This window comes from Eubalaena glacialis, chromosome 1 (genome assembly GCF_028564815.1).
Source record: "Eubalaena glacialis isolate mEubGla1 chromosome 1, mEubGla1.1.hap2.+ XY, whole genome shotgun sequence".
Classification (NCBI taxonomy): Eukaryota; Metazoa; Chordata; class Mammalia; order Artiodactyla; family Balaenidae; genus Eubalaena; species Eubalaena glacialis.
The window spans coordinates 219,009,169-219,022,848 of NC_083716.1; positions in this window are offsets into that span (position 1 = coordinate 219,009,169).

Sequence of the window (13,680 nt, forward strand, 5' to 3'; positions counted from 1 at the left end):
TAAAATCATAGGAGATCTAGGATTTCATTGAAAAAATTGGGGCTGAGGAAATAGTGGTTGGGGGTATAGGTGAAATAAACTGGGCCATTTGTTGATAACTACTGAAGCTGGATGATGAGGACACAGAGTCCCTATACTATCTTATCTAATTTGCATATATTTGAAAATTTCCATTAAAAAGTATCCTTAAGAAGAATGTACAGAGGTATAGTGTGCCCAGAACAGGATACTATATTCCAGTTAATAGACAAACTTTTTCTTCCTTTCTGTGGTTCAGAATTATCTCAAATGTTTTAAGTATACGATTTTCCAGCAGAAAAACATGGTTCAGGGAGATTGGCCTAGGTTGATTATTAGAGGAGTAGATGGGTTAATGAGAGGGTGACTCAGGGGGGTATGTTGAAAGAGAGGGATTGGTTGAAAGAGAGCTTTGGGACAGTTCAATTCTGAACAATGTGAATAAATCTTCACAAGGAGAAATGAATTCAGGACAGGTATGATCTATCTGTATGTTCCCTGGTGAGGAGGTTGGGACAGGTCTGACCTTTGCACTCTTCAGTGCCTGGAGCCAGGATTTGGGCCCAAAAGTTAGATCAGGAGTGAGACAGCAGATGTATTTGAGACCTGAGTCATAGAAGGAGCTCAAGAGCTGGCATTGTCCAAAGTCTTTAGAGAAGACCTAAAGTCAGGCCAGGAAGACCAACCTCAGTCTTTAGGTCTGTAGGACAGAGTCAAGATTCAAAATGGAAGCTAAAGCCAAGGAGGTTTAGCCCAGAATTGAAAAGACATCTCTGGTGATTCCCTCAAGTGGATTTTAAATGTCCAGTTTGCCTTTCCTGGCCACCTGTCCCATGATGCAGGGAAGAGGGGTGGACCGAGTGGACTGACCTAGTGCCCTTGACGTGTGATGTTTTGACATAAGTCATCAAAAGTCCATAAGCCTATGGGCTACAAAGGGCAACACTCAAGATCGGAGTTATCCTTAAGCTCGGGTGCAACACCAGTCCATTCATTTCTTCAACAAGGACCACACTGCAGGGTAGGTAGTGAGAAATTCACAACAAAGGAAAGGTCTATAGGACCACTGGGCCCCCCATGCCACCCTCACTCTGCCGATCTCTTACACATAAGAACTGCTCCCCCTTAAAACAAACAAAAAACTGACCATGTCATTTCTGTACCCCCAAATCTCCATTTGGTACCCTGTTGCCCATAGCACAACAACACAACTACCTAACAGAATACCAGACCCTTGACAATATGCGACCCAGCACCCTCACCCTCTCCTCTGGCCCCGAGGCCTGAACTAGAGCCCACCATCACTCTTCCACACTTCAGGGTCTTCATGTGTGCCTAAAATGTCCTTCTCCACCCACCTTCCCAAAATTCCAAAGCCAGTTTAATTGTTACCTTCCCTGGGCCTCTCCACAGAGTTAGGTTAAGGCTCCTACAGCGTACACCCACGGCCTCCTGTATTATGCTTTATCCCAGTGTTTATCATACTTATTATCTTGGCAAATTTAGCTCCTTTTTTGCTCTCCTGGAAGATAGCATTCATTACAATACCTCTAGCATTGTAATGACCTCTTTACTCTGTCACTTTAAGGTAGAGACCAAGGGTTAGTCATCTCTGTATTTCCCAGTCCTGCAAGTTGCTTAGCAAGTGAAAGGTAATTCATTTCTGTGAGTTGGGTTGGGTGTGGGATTCAGGGGGAGTAGGGGAAAGAAAATAAAAGCCAGCAGTTAGTTTGGGTGGTTGATTTGCAATTTCAACTTGAAATCTCCAATAATTGTAAACATACAAAAATTCACAAATAATGATAACTTGAATTTACTTTCACCTACAAACAGAAGGTAGGTTGGGAGGAGGATGAAGTGAAAGGAAGTGGAGAACAGAGCAAGAGGGAGCCATGGAGAGTAGCAGTGGTAGAAAACTGTGGCAATCCCCTTTGTTGCTTTGTCTTCCCCTGTGATCCAGATGTTCCACCAAAGAGGCACTGCCCCCAACCCACTCAACTAGTTAGGTACACAGTGAGTCAACACAAAGAAATGTGTATGGAAATGGACAAAGGCAGGAAGGAAAACACAAAGGTGAACTTATTCTGTTAAAGCTGTACAATTACAGTTATTTACTATTTTTTTTTGTTTGTTTCCTTTGATGTTGGGATTAAAATAGTGGTTTTTTGGCTTGAGAATAGATATTCTTAACAATAGCTCTTAACTGAAAATGGCAAAGCTGCTGATACACAAATTAGCACTAAGAGTTAAGTGATTGATAAATGACCTTAGGGGTTGTTCCTCCCAGAATGTTGCTTAAATTGGAGTAATAAATCTCTCTTAGTAGATTTCATGAAGAAACATGAAGATAGGAAAACCACTTTGGGGTAAGGCTCTTTCCAAAAACCCCTTGTAATCTCTAAGGAAACGCTTACTCTCCAGTTTTGTAGGAAGATAAAATATAATTTCCCCCCAGTACTTCTGGTGAAAGATGGTAAGCATATTTCAATCAATAGTTACAGTAAATTATTCGTTGAAAACAATATAAAAATGGAAATTTTTCTTAAAAGGAAATGACTGTTGTTTTGACTTTATTATTAATTTGACCCTTTTGAAAAGAAAGCACATGAGCTATGAAGTCATAGCTGGATCCAGCAGACATTAAAGCAACAAAGTATGAATAATTTGAACTATTGCCCAAATCTATAATGATTCCTTTCTAGAAAGTTCTCTCAATAAAAATAACTAAATAAATAATCCCATTAATTTTGCAGTTTCCCATTGTAGGTTCTCATTCTTTCTTTAAAGAACGTAATTTATTATACAATAAAACAAATGTACATATTTAAAAGTTTAAACCTATCTTCAAAGTTCACTGAAGATTCATTCTCATTTGACATTCACTTTTCTACTGTGAGTAAATAATTCAACAATTGTAAAATATCCTTTATAGAGAAGTACCTAAAGGATCTTATCTGACCCCAAAATGTAAACTAAAAAAGCAGCTCTATGTCATCTTTTTGCTAAATGTCATCGCTCGGACGTCTAACTCACCTGCCAAGACACTTGGCGTGAAAACACAGACAGAACCAAGTATAACTTTGTAGAGAGACTCAAAAAGTGTTCAGCCCTGAAAAATGCCTTCCTGCCCACAGGACTGGCCCACCAAATACATCCCATATCTGGACACAGGATCAGAGAAGTGCCAAAACGAAAAAAAGTCTTCCCTACTGACCTCCTGAAATGCCTAGAATTCTGAGAGTGGAAAACTACTTTGGCTTAAGCTACTGATTCTCAGTGTTTCATCCAAGAATCCTCGATAGGAGAAGAGGTGAAAACAAATCACAGGGGATCTAGAGACTAGCCCGGAGTAGTTTACCCAAACTAAAAATGTCTTGTTTTCTCACGCTTGATGTTTAAGATATGGGGAATTTTGATTTCTACTGTAATATATCTCTTTATTTGCTTTAATGTAAAAATAATGTGGGTTTCCCCCCGAAAAAAATCTTCAAGTAACTTTGAAACTCCAGGAAAGTATGTTATGCATATTCTGTGAATTTTCCCCTAAGCACAGGCCATATTGGGAGGCCTGGACAGAGGTAAGGCATTAAAGATCCCAGTCGGATAAAATGGAATGAGCTCTTTGCAAGTGGGTGCATATTTGGGGTTGATTTTTATCAACTATTAACAACTTGGCATGAACTGATTTACAAGAAGGACTGGCCAGTCTTCTAACAAGGCCTTGAGGTAATGAAATGCAAACAGAGCAAGTTTAAACAGCAGAAGTGTAAACTGAAAGCCAGGGAAGAAGGTTGGACTGCTACCTATGGAGTGGTCTAGATGGAAGGGCAGAGGAGAAATTGTGACAGCAAGCCTGGAGTTTGAAAGGACAGACAAGAGGAGAAAGTTTTCTGCAAGAAGGAAGGAGGACTCAGAGATAAACTTTTCCCACATCTTAGGTTTATCTAGAGCACCCACAACCATATCAGCAGGAATGAAAACATAAACATGGGCTTAAAGCATAATCAGTGCACTGAATTGGAAAGTGGCTGGTGTAGGTTCCTTGCAATGGTTCTCTGGAGCCCATGAAGAATGAACAAGAGATAAAGAGAAACAGATGCCTTCTCCGTCCTAGTCATTTCTCTTTGCGTTCCCACCAAGCGCTGATTTGCAGAGGAAGTCATTTCCTAGGCAGCAAACATGTTATTTGTCAAGTAATAAGAGCTCAGTTTAAAAAAAAAATCAAACTGTACAAGTGGTAATTTCTTTTACAAAGTAGAACAAAGAAACACAAAATAGGGTCACCTATATCAAGCAATTATTTCCCACACAAAGGTAAACTTAGATTCCAGAAAAGTACACCAGTCAATTACAGATGGACTAGCCCAAAGGATGAGTAAAAGGCAATGCCTGGAATACACATTACAGGATGCCTCTCAAATATCTGAGAAATGCACATTCCAAAGCACCACAAGGACTAAATAAACAAGAAGGCAGTACTTAAAAACCTGCGATTTCCTGGACTTTGTATAAAATAGCATGCTAACTCACTCCAGAAGGCTCAGGCTGTTTATCCTTCTAGATAGAGAAAGAAAGATGATTTCTTGCCTGCCCTCTCTCTGCTATCTCCCACTCAGTGTTCTCCATATTTAAGAGAAGGTTTTTCTTCTTTTTTTTTTTTCTTTTTTAAAAAATTTATTTATTTATTTTTGGCGGCGTTGGTTCTTCGTTGCTGCACGCGAGCTTTCTCTAATTGCGGTGAGCGGGGGCTGCTCTTCGTTGTGATGCGCGGGCTTCTCACTGCGGTGGCTTCTCTTGTTGCGGAGCACGGGTTCTAGGCACGTGGTCTTCAGTAGTTGTAGCTCACGGGCTCTAGAGCGCAGGCTCACTAGTTGTGGTGCACAGGCTTCGCGGCTCCGCGCATGTGGGATCTTCCCGGACCAGGGCTCGAACCTGTGTCTCCTGCATTGGCAGGCGGATTCTTAACCACTGCGCCACCAGGGAAGTCCCAAGAGAAGGTTTTTCTAGAAGAATATAGTACTCCCTGACATTAGAAACAGTAGCTTACTTTGCATTCTGTCTTTTCAAAGTTAAATAACCATCTCCTTGAAAGCAAGGGCCATGCTATTTACTTCTTTTGTCCCCTCCAGTCAATGTTCTGTACAAGAGAGTCCAAAACTTCCCACCCAGTTTTGCCACAATACCCAGCATGTCCACGTGGCTCAGAAGGTGTCACAAAACCCTTAAAACACAGCCCAATTAAAAATTAATAAATACTTTGAGTCCCATATTGGCATCAAAAATATTTGCCTGCCATAAAGCACTATTTTATAGTAAGATGCACAATGTCACAAAAATCTAAAAACTGGTTAGTAAAACTGATTTTCCCCAGAAAACTGGTTTGTCCCATTCCAAAAAATGTTGGGAACAACCACAGTGGCTTCTACCTGCTTATATGTGCAGGACCCCCCCAAGGGAGAGCATGTAACTTGATCCAAGGTCCCCTACATTCAACACTGGGGCACGGGCTGCCACCCCCAATCCAGCTTACTCTCACCAGCAGCTAAACTGCAAGGACAGCCTGCAGCCTGACCAGGACCCTCCACCACACCTCCTTCCCACCCCCACCCCACCCCCCACCGAAGGACCTTGCAAGAGCTGCTCCCAGGCTGTCCTCAGCTACCACAGCTCAAGGTTTGCTTAATTCTCCCACAGATCATCTTTCTCTTCCCTATATACATACACTTACATAAACATGCTTTTCCTCTTTTCTTTAATTCTTACCCAATCACCTCAGGAAAAGAAACCTGGCTTTGTAGTGGATGCTGTGATTTCAGGACGAAGAACCAATCCCCCATGGCTGGAGGTGCTAGTGGCTGATGGCTGTCATAGTTGTTCCTTTCCAGGGACTGCGCTTGGGTGGAAAGCCGCCTTGCTCAAGATCACACCCTCTTCTCTGGGAGTAACCAATATCCAGCGAGTTGTCAAGGACCAGATAAAAATCTCGCCTCTTGCCTCGAGATGGGACAACTCTGAAGGGTTTGTACCTGGTCCATGGCTCCCCATGGCATCAGCTGAGTCTTTGGTTGTGACTGCATCTCAGCTCAACCTCCCCCTTCCCCAGTCCTTTGCCCTCTCCCCGGGGTTCATCCAGAGTGTGCTACCTAGTAAACTTCTCATACATGAATCTTTATCTCAGACTCTGAATTCCAGGAAACCCGACCTAGGACACTCTCCCTCTTTTTCTCTGCATTCCGTCTTCGTGATTAAAGATGAACCCTATGGTGGCTGATTGGTACTGGTAAAACATGGATGTCAAAGTAGAGTTTTAAAGTAAAATTATTCTTTAACTTCTAAAGCCTCTAAATGTCCTTAGAGTTTCCTCTCAATAATTCCACGTCTCCAACTTTCTTCTTTCTCATCCTCACATAATTAAAAATGCCATTGTCAAAGCCGTGTCATAGAAATAAGAAACCATTCTTATGAATTTGGTTATTTTCAGTGATAATTTATGGATTTGCAAGCAGAATCTTCCCTTCTAAACTATAATATTTGATTCTTCTACTGCTTTTCATTACAAATGTACGTTATTTCATCAAAGTTTAAATTTGAATAGATTTCTACGGGATGGCCTTTTGTTCCTTTTATTATTTTTGATGGAAAAATTATTTTCAAGTTCAGAACAACTAACTTTGAAATAAACTATTGGAACCCAATCCGTCTGTAAGTGGGAGCGTGCAATCACATCGAATCGTTGACTTTGGAAACAGAGAGAAGCCTGACACCATTTCAGGAACTCGAAACAACCTTCAGGCTATCCTGGATGAGGCAGGTGTCCAGTTGCCTAACTATATAATAGCAGAAGGGTCCCAGCTGAACTGTCACAGTTTGATTTCCCGACTTCAGGTCACTGCTTGGCCCACAACCACACTGACCATCTGAATAGTCTGGCCACTCACAAGGCAGTTAGGACAGTATGGGCCACATGTGCAATGGGCAGTGATTCTTTCCTACATATGGGGCATGTGAGGTCACCTAATGTATCCATCCAAAACTTCTCCCCACCCCATTTATTTTTGGAGATGAAGTAAGGTTGAACACTTCATTTGATTTTTTAGTGATTTAAAAAAATTTTTTTTATCACCAGTACTGTGTGAGGGCCCAGAACTATAAATGAACAAGTCCAGAGCTTACCCATTCATATGAGAGCAAAGATTCAAATAATAACTTCAGACAAAGACACACCAGCCACACTGAAGGTGATGAAGAAACTGGAGTATACAAATATGCCAAAAACAAAGAGAAGGTGAATTTTCAGTTATTAATTGATAAAGAATGGGTAATCAAAGCTGCTTTCTTCAAATGTTCAAAGGATGAACAGCAGAACCAAAGCATCCAGGAGGTTCAGTCAGTGATAAGAAGACCTATTCAGCTGCTAATGGAGCACCAGCTGGAAAGTGGAGGCCACCCCAGGCAAGACAGGGACAACCAGAGTGGCACCAGGCGGAGACCTGTGACAGTCCCTGTTCTGGCTTGAGCCGGAGCTGGGAGGAAGTGCTCTCCAGCAGGAGGAAGACAGGCACCCCTCCTGGAGCTAAAGCCTGGAGCCCCAGTCTGCTCACCCTGGGTGGGGACAAGGAGAGGACCTGGAAAAGTCCTGGCAGAGAGGATAAAGTTGTATTTCAAACTAGGACACCAGAGGGAGAGGTCAGAGTGGGGGCAGGTCAGAGCAGAGTGGCCCCATGAGGACACACAGAGAAGCAATCCACCCAGGGCAGAAGGAAGTGCTCCATCACTTCCTCTGGTACTTTCCACTTATTGTATTTATTGCTCTACCCATAGGACAGTGTTTCTTAGCCATTTTTTCATTAGCACTCCCATAAGGGAAAGAAATGAAGTTAAATTTAAATTCTCTCTAGTGAGAGAAATTAAATGCTAAAGAATAAGATTTTGTTGGGTAGGGTTGACTTTTGGAGAGCCACAAACCATTTTAATACCTAAGACTTTTTTGCTCCCCTTCCCGCAAGAACAAATTTTCATCCCCTTGGAGATCATTATAGTCCCACTGATAATGCATATCCTTGGCTGACACATCCTAGGGACAAAAGTACTGACTGAGTCAGTAAAATATTTAATAATTTTAAGTTGACTTTAGTAGAATTAACTGAATTTAATTGCACTATTTTACAATATACGACAAAGAAATTACCAAATATCTCTGGAATGTTTCACAAAAATTATCTGCTCTGTGTTATTTTGATACATCACTATGGTTTGAAAAGTTCTTTTATATCCACCTGAAACATATGGATTTTCTACTATTTGTAAATAGCATCTATTATTTATATTGGTGTGCCATTGAGTCATGCTTCTTTGTGCACAAAAAGAAATCTGATGAGTATATTCTCTCTTGAGAGACATCCATGAAATGAAGGTTCTGGAGAGGCAAGCGCTAATGTCCCAGCTTAAATATTCCATGACTCTCTACCATATACCACAATCACACATTGACACAGTGCAAAGACTATACATAAAAATATATTGCTACAGAAACTTGTAACACAAAGTAGAATCACATAAAGACCTCACTTCTTTTGTCTTTAGCTGAAGGTCATATTTAAGCTGGAGTTCTAAGCCACCTCAGAGAGTTACTCATTTTTCCTTGGGTATCTCCCATGTACACATGTGCTATACATGTTAATAAACTTCTGTCTGTTTTTCTCTTGTTAATTTGTCTTTTATTATAGAGGTCTCAACCAAGAACTCAGAGAAGTAGAGGGAAAATTATTTTTTTCCCCTACACTCATAAGTTTATAGCCAGTTCTGTCCCAAACCAGTGGGCATTAAATCATTACTTCCTTCTATCAGAACTGATATTCATTTGTTCATTCATTCAACATACATTATTGAGGGCCTGCTGTTGTCCTGTTTTAAGTGGTAGAGGTATAAAGATAGGAAATGGCCCTTGTACTTAGTTTTTTGAAAATGCAACTTTATTTCACTGTCTTTGTGTTTGTGTTCAAGATCTCTTTGCCGTCAAGTAGTATTTCAATTAACATAGACTGGTGAGAAGAAAAAGGAGGTAGATTTATAAAATAAAAGTTGCATTTATGCCAAATGAAAGTAAATGAGGTCAAGATACAAAGTTTCTCCATAGTTTAAATGAAGAAATGGTGGAAGCTTTGGAACCACTGTACTGCATCAACTACACAGGCATGCCAAATTCCAAAACCTGCACCATGGCAGTCAGGAACATAGTCATACTGGGAGTAACAATTTAATTTCAACAAAACTTCATTGTCACATCAAATTAAAGTTGTTAATTTGAGTTTTCTTGGTTTTAGAGTTTTATTCTTATTCAGTTTGTAAATTTATTTCAGTTTTATAATTCGAAGAGCTGTAAGCATCAATAATGTATAGTTATATATTTGCACATATATAATATTGTCATTAAATTAATTTAATTAACAATGACACTGAGGAAAACTTTTCCTTGGGTTCATATACACTTTGGAAACTGACTTATTATGTTAACAGTGGCTGTTTCTAGTGATGGAGTTATCATTCCAGCTCCTATTGATGGAGCTACCCCTTTTTTCAATTGTTTAGTTGATCCCAGAGTTGAAAGAAACAGTTCCTTTTTATCTAGAGGGTTGAGGGGACACTTCTGGCCTTCTGTGTGCAGGGACTGTAATTTCCTTCAAATTTATCAGAGAAAGAAAATGGTCAGTTGAGAGTTGGCAAACATCTGAAAACAATAAAAGGGAAAGGAAAACCCAATTCAGTCTATTGCCTTAGGGAATGGGGAAAAAGCTGTGTTTTCTGATAACACGGGGAAACTTGTGGAAGATACCGAAGAATGGCTGCAGTCCCCAAAATGGCAATAGTCATTTCTTACATCATAGATCCAGAAGGTGATACTGAAATCTATACCTGGCCATCCTTCTGTCTCCCTATCTTGAAAACACAGGTGAAGAAAGCAGTGTTTTGTTTCACATGGTTCCCAAATGCTTGTCCTCAGACCTCCATTGGCCCATGGCAGTTTTCAACAGTCTTAGAAAAAATGAGAAAGATAAGGTGGACTCGTGTTTACATAAGCATGTTGGTGTAAGGTTACCGACTGTCCTTTCCCAGAAAGAACTCTTCTTTGTTCTAAGACGTGACCTTCTTGCTTTTTTGTGGTTGAAATGTCCTGGGATATATTAACTACACACATGCTCAAAGTAAGCTTTTCCTCCAGATAAGGAATCAGCCATATTCACAACTTCCTGGCCTTCCAGAAACACAAGGTAATATGAAATAATGTTATATGCTAACATTTTTAAAATATAATAAATATAATTAAACACCACTGCTTTCACAAAAGAGTAGATGATAACCACTTATTTTTATTTTCTATTTATTTGGACATTAAAAAAGTTGTCAACCTTATTTCAGTTAAGGATCTTTTGTTTTTGCTTTCTGAAGTTTTGCTGGTTCATGAAATCTGAAAGTTCAAGAATCAGTGAGTAGTGACAAGAGCTTTTGACTTAGAGGCAGGGATCTTAAACTGAGCTCCACCACTGGCTACACACCTTGGAAAAGTTACTTAATCTTCTAAAGCTGCAGAACCCACACATACAAAACAGAGATAATACATCTTTCTTCACTGAGCCACTTGTGAAGATTAATGAAAAAAATATAAAGCATCTGAGAGTTCAATAAATAAAAGTTATCATCATTAACTATCAGCCATTGCTTTTTATACATTTAATGTGAATAGAATAGTCAAGATGTTTAACTGAGAAGACTTAACATCCTTTAAAATCAGACAAAGCACAAGACCATAATTTCCCACCAGGCTGGTTACTTTTTTTCTGAACTAGACTAGACTATATATACACAAGTCTCCGAAAAAATTAAAGAGAAAGAAATTACAACACCTAATGACTTTTTCGCCCACAAGATACCAAAGAGCCAGCTAAGCTGATGTTTTTGAGCTTAATTTGACATCACTTCAGACAGCAACTCCCAACATACTTTGATGAGAACCCATCTAACCAGGCATATACACACTGAGACAAAACAATACACAATGTTTTTAAAAATAAATTTTCAACATTAAAAAAAATTTTAGAAAAACAAAGGAAACAGGAATTAGGACACTTGCCCAGAATAACAAGAAGTGCTTATTTAAAATCAGATATATTTAGTGATTAAAATTTAATGCATGAAGATTACTCATTTATATGAATCATTTGAAAACCCTGTAGAGACATTGTTAATGGGTGGGAAATCTTCACTGGTCTTATTTACCTAAAAGGTTTTTTTTTGATGATGAATAGGTCTAAACATAACCTAACTACTTAAGAAAATATAGATGTTAACAGATTCAAGTTGAGGAGACTACGTGCTCTTCCTTGTTTAAATAATGATCAATGACTGTTTTTTAGCCATTGGGGAAATAGCTCAATTTTATTCTAAACAGACTCCAACTGAGAAAATAACACAAGACACTCTTTTGTTTACCTGGGGATTTGAGAGCTCTGGAAGTTCACGTCGTTTTCATGATTGAAAGAATCAACACTCTTTCTTTTCACAAACGTGTCAAATTGGCTGCTCCCTAAATCAAAACACGGCATGGTACAAATTGGGGTCTTGAGGTGGCACATTTCTTGCATGTTCTTCATGAATATATGGTTTTAATTCAGCAAGTTATTCATCTAGGCTTAGAAAGTAAGCCTCTTACCTGTTCCTTAACTCTTTCTACTGAGTTGTGTTTTCCTTTCCCCTTGCAATTTGTGGTGACTTGGCAACTGATGAATGAATGCCTGGGGGACTGTGTTAGGTGAAAACCACGGGCTCTGCACAGAGAAGGCCAGAACAGTCACAAAAGCCCCCAGATACCTCAAAACAAGGGCACTGAAGAGCAGAACTGTCTATTCTCCAATGCATAACCCATTCAACGTGGTTCCGCTTACCCCTAACCTAACTGGAGCCTACACTGACACCCCACTACTCCTCCAACTGAGCTCCAGAGAACTGTCTTGATCCCAAGCATTCCCTTGACATACATCCTGCAGACATGTATTAATCAAGGTAGATCCTTGCCTTGAGCCTATCAGTGTTTTTTCCTTTGACGGTAGTTAGCCAATTTCAGATACAATCTCTAAATTGAAAAGTTGAGATTGTAACACTTTTTTTTCTTTTTCACCTTGTTCAACAACTTTAGTGACCTGATTTAGTTCTTGAAAATCTGACAGAGACCTGGCAGGGAAATTGCTTCCCTCAATAGTCTCCATTTGCAGAGGCAGGATTTCTCCACTTGCATATGTTCTCAGTCATACAAGCACAGATGTTTGCTTGCCCTCGGCAGCGGAAGGAATGAGCCCTATTGTATGCAGAGAATTCCAGTCTTAGAAATAACCTTGCTCGCAGCCCAAATGGACTTAAAAATTTAACTCAGAAGTAAGTTTGAAGAGGTGGAATAATCAAAACCCAAAGCAGTTCCTCTCTGTATCCCCTTGAGAGTGAAAGATGGTAATTGTATATTTTTATCTGGTAAAATTCTATGGATCAGTCCTTTCATATGAAGTGGGTAATCAACTTGTAAACTTGTAAAGTTACTTCAAGCATTCACTTATTAAATTGCTTTCCTTTTATTCATTTCACTTCTTAATTTGATAACATTACCAATTAAAATGCTACCTACTTGGTTTAGAAATCTACAGACTTTTAAGTAGTTTCCATTTTGGAAAAAAGTCAATACGTGACAGAAACAGACCTCATTAGTGGTAAAGGGTTAAAGGTAGATTCTATTGATATTATCCAAATCCTAGATCCCCCAAGAGTAAACTTAAATCCTGGCTTCTCTATGGAAATTCTTTCTGACTTCCCAGACTGAAAAGATCTCACAAATTTCTGAACAGTCAAGCAACTCGGTATACGTAATTAGTCACAAACAGTCTAGGAACGTGACTATATTGTGGCCTTGAATTCTTTTTATATCTTGAATGTTATTTTACTTCTAATGTATGTATTTTACTGTGTCCTCTTGTCTCTCTTATAATAAACAAACTACTTTAATTCAGGGACCATGAGTTATAATTTTTTGTATCTTCCCCTCATATAACCTTTTTATTAAAAAAAATATTTTTATTATTACATGCCAGTCAGGGGCTCAGTAAAGGGGACACAAAGGCACCTTAATTCAGACTTTGACTTCACGGCCTTACATTTTGGTAGAGGAAGAAAAACACACAAATACAAAACAACAGAGTAAAATAACACGTCAAAGAATCTCTGAGGGAGATGTACAGGTAAAGGCAGAGAAATGAAAAGGGCCAGTTCTGTGGAAGGTTGTCTGTAAATATTTGTTGATATAAGTTGATAATTCGCTTTAATATCATGTTATGTATTTTTGTTTTATTTTGACTTCTACATGTCCCCATTTGCAGCAATTTTCATTCATTTGTTCCACAAATATTTATTGAGTATCTAAAATGTGTCACCCACTGTGCTTAATGTTGGGAATACAATAAGGAACAAGATACATATGGTCGCTGCACTCATGAAGGATACATTTTGGGGGAGTTTAGACAAAATGCAAATAAGTAAACAAAACAATTATAAATTATGGTAAGCGCTTTGAAAGATACACACAGGGAGTTGAAACAGAGAACAGCAGGGAGCAAACTCCTCTAG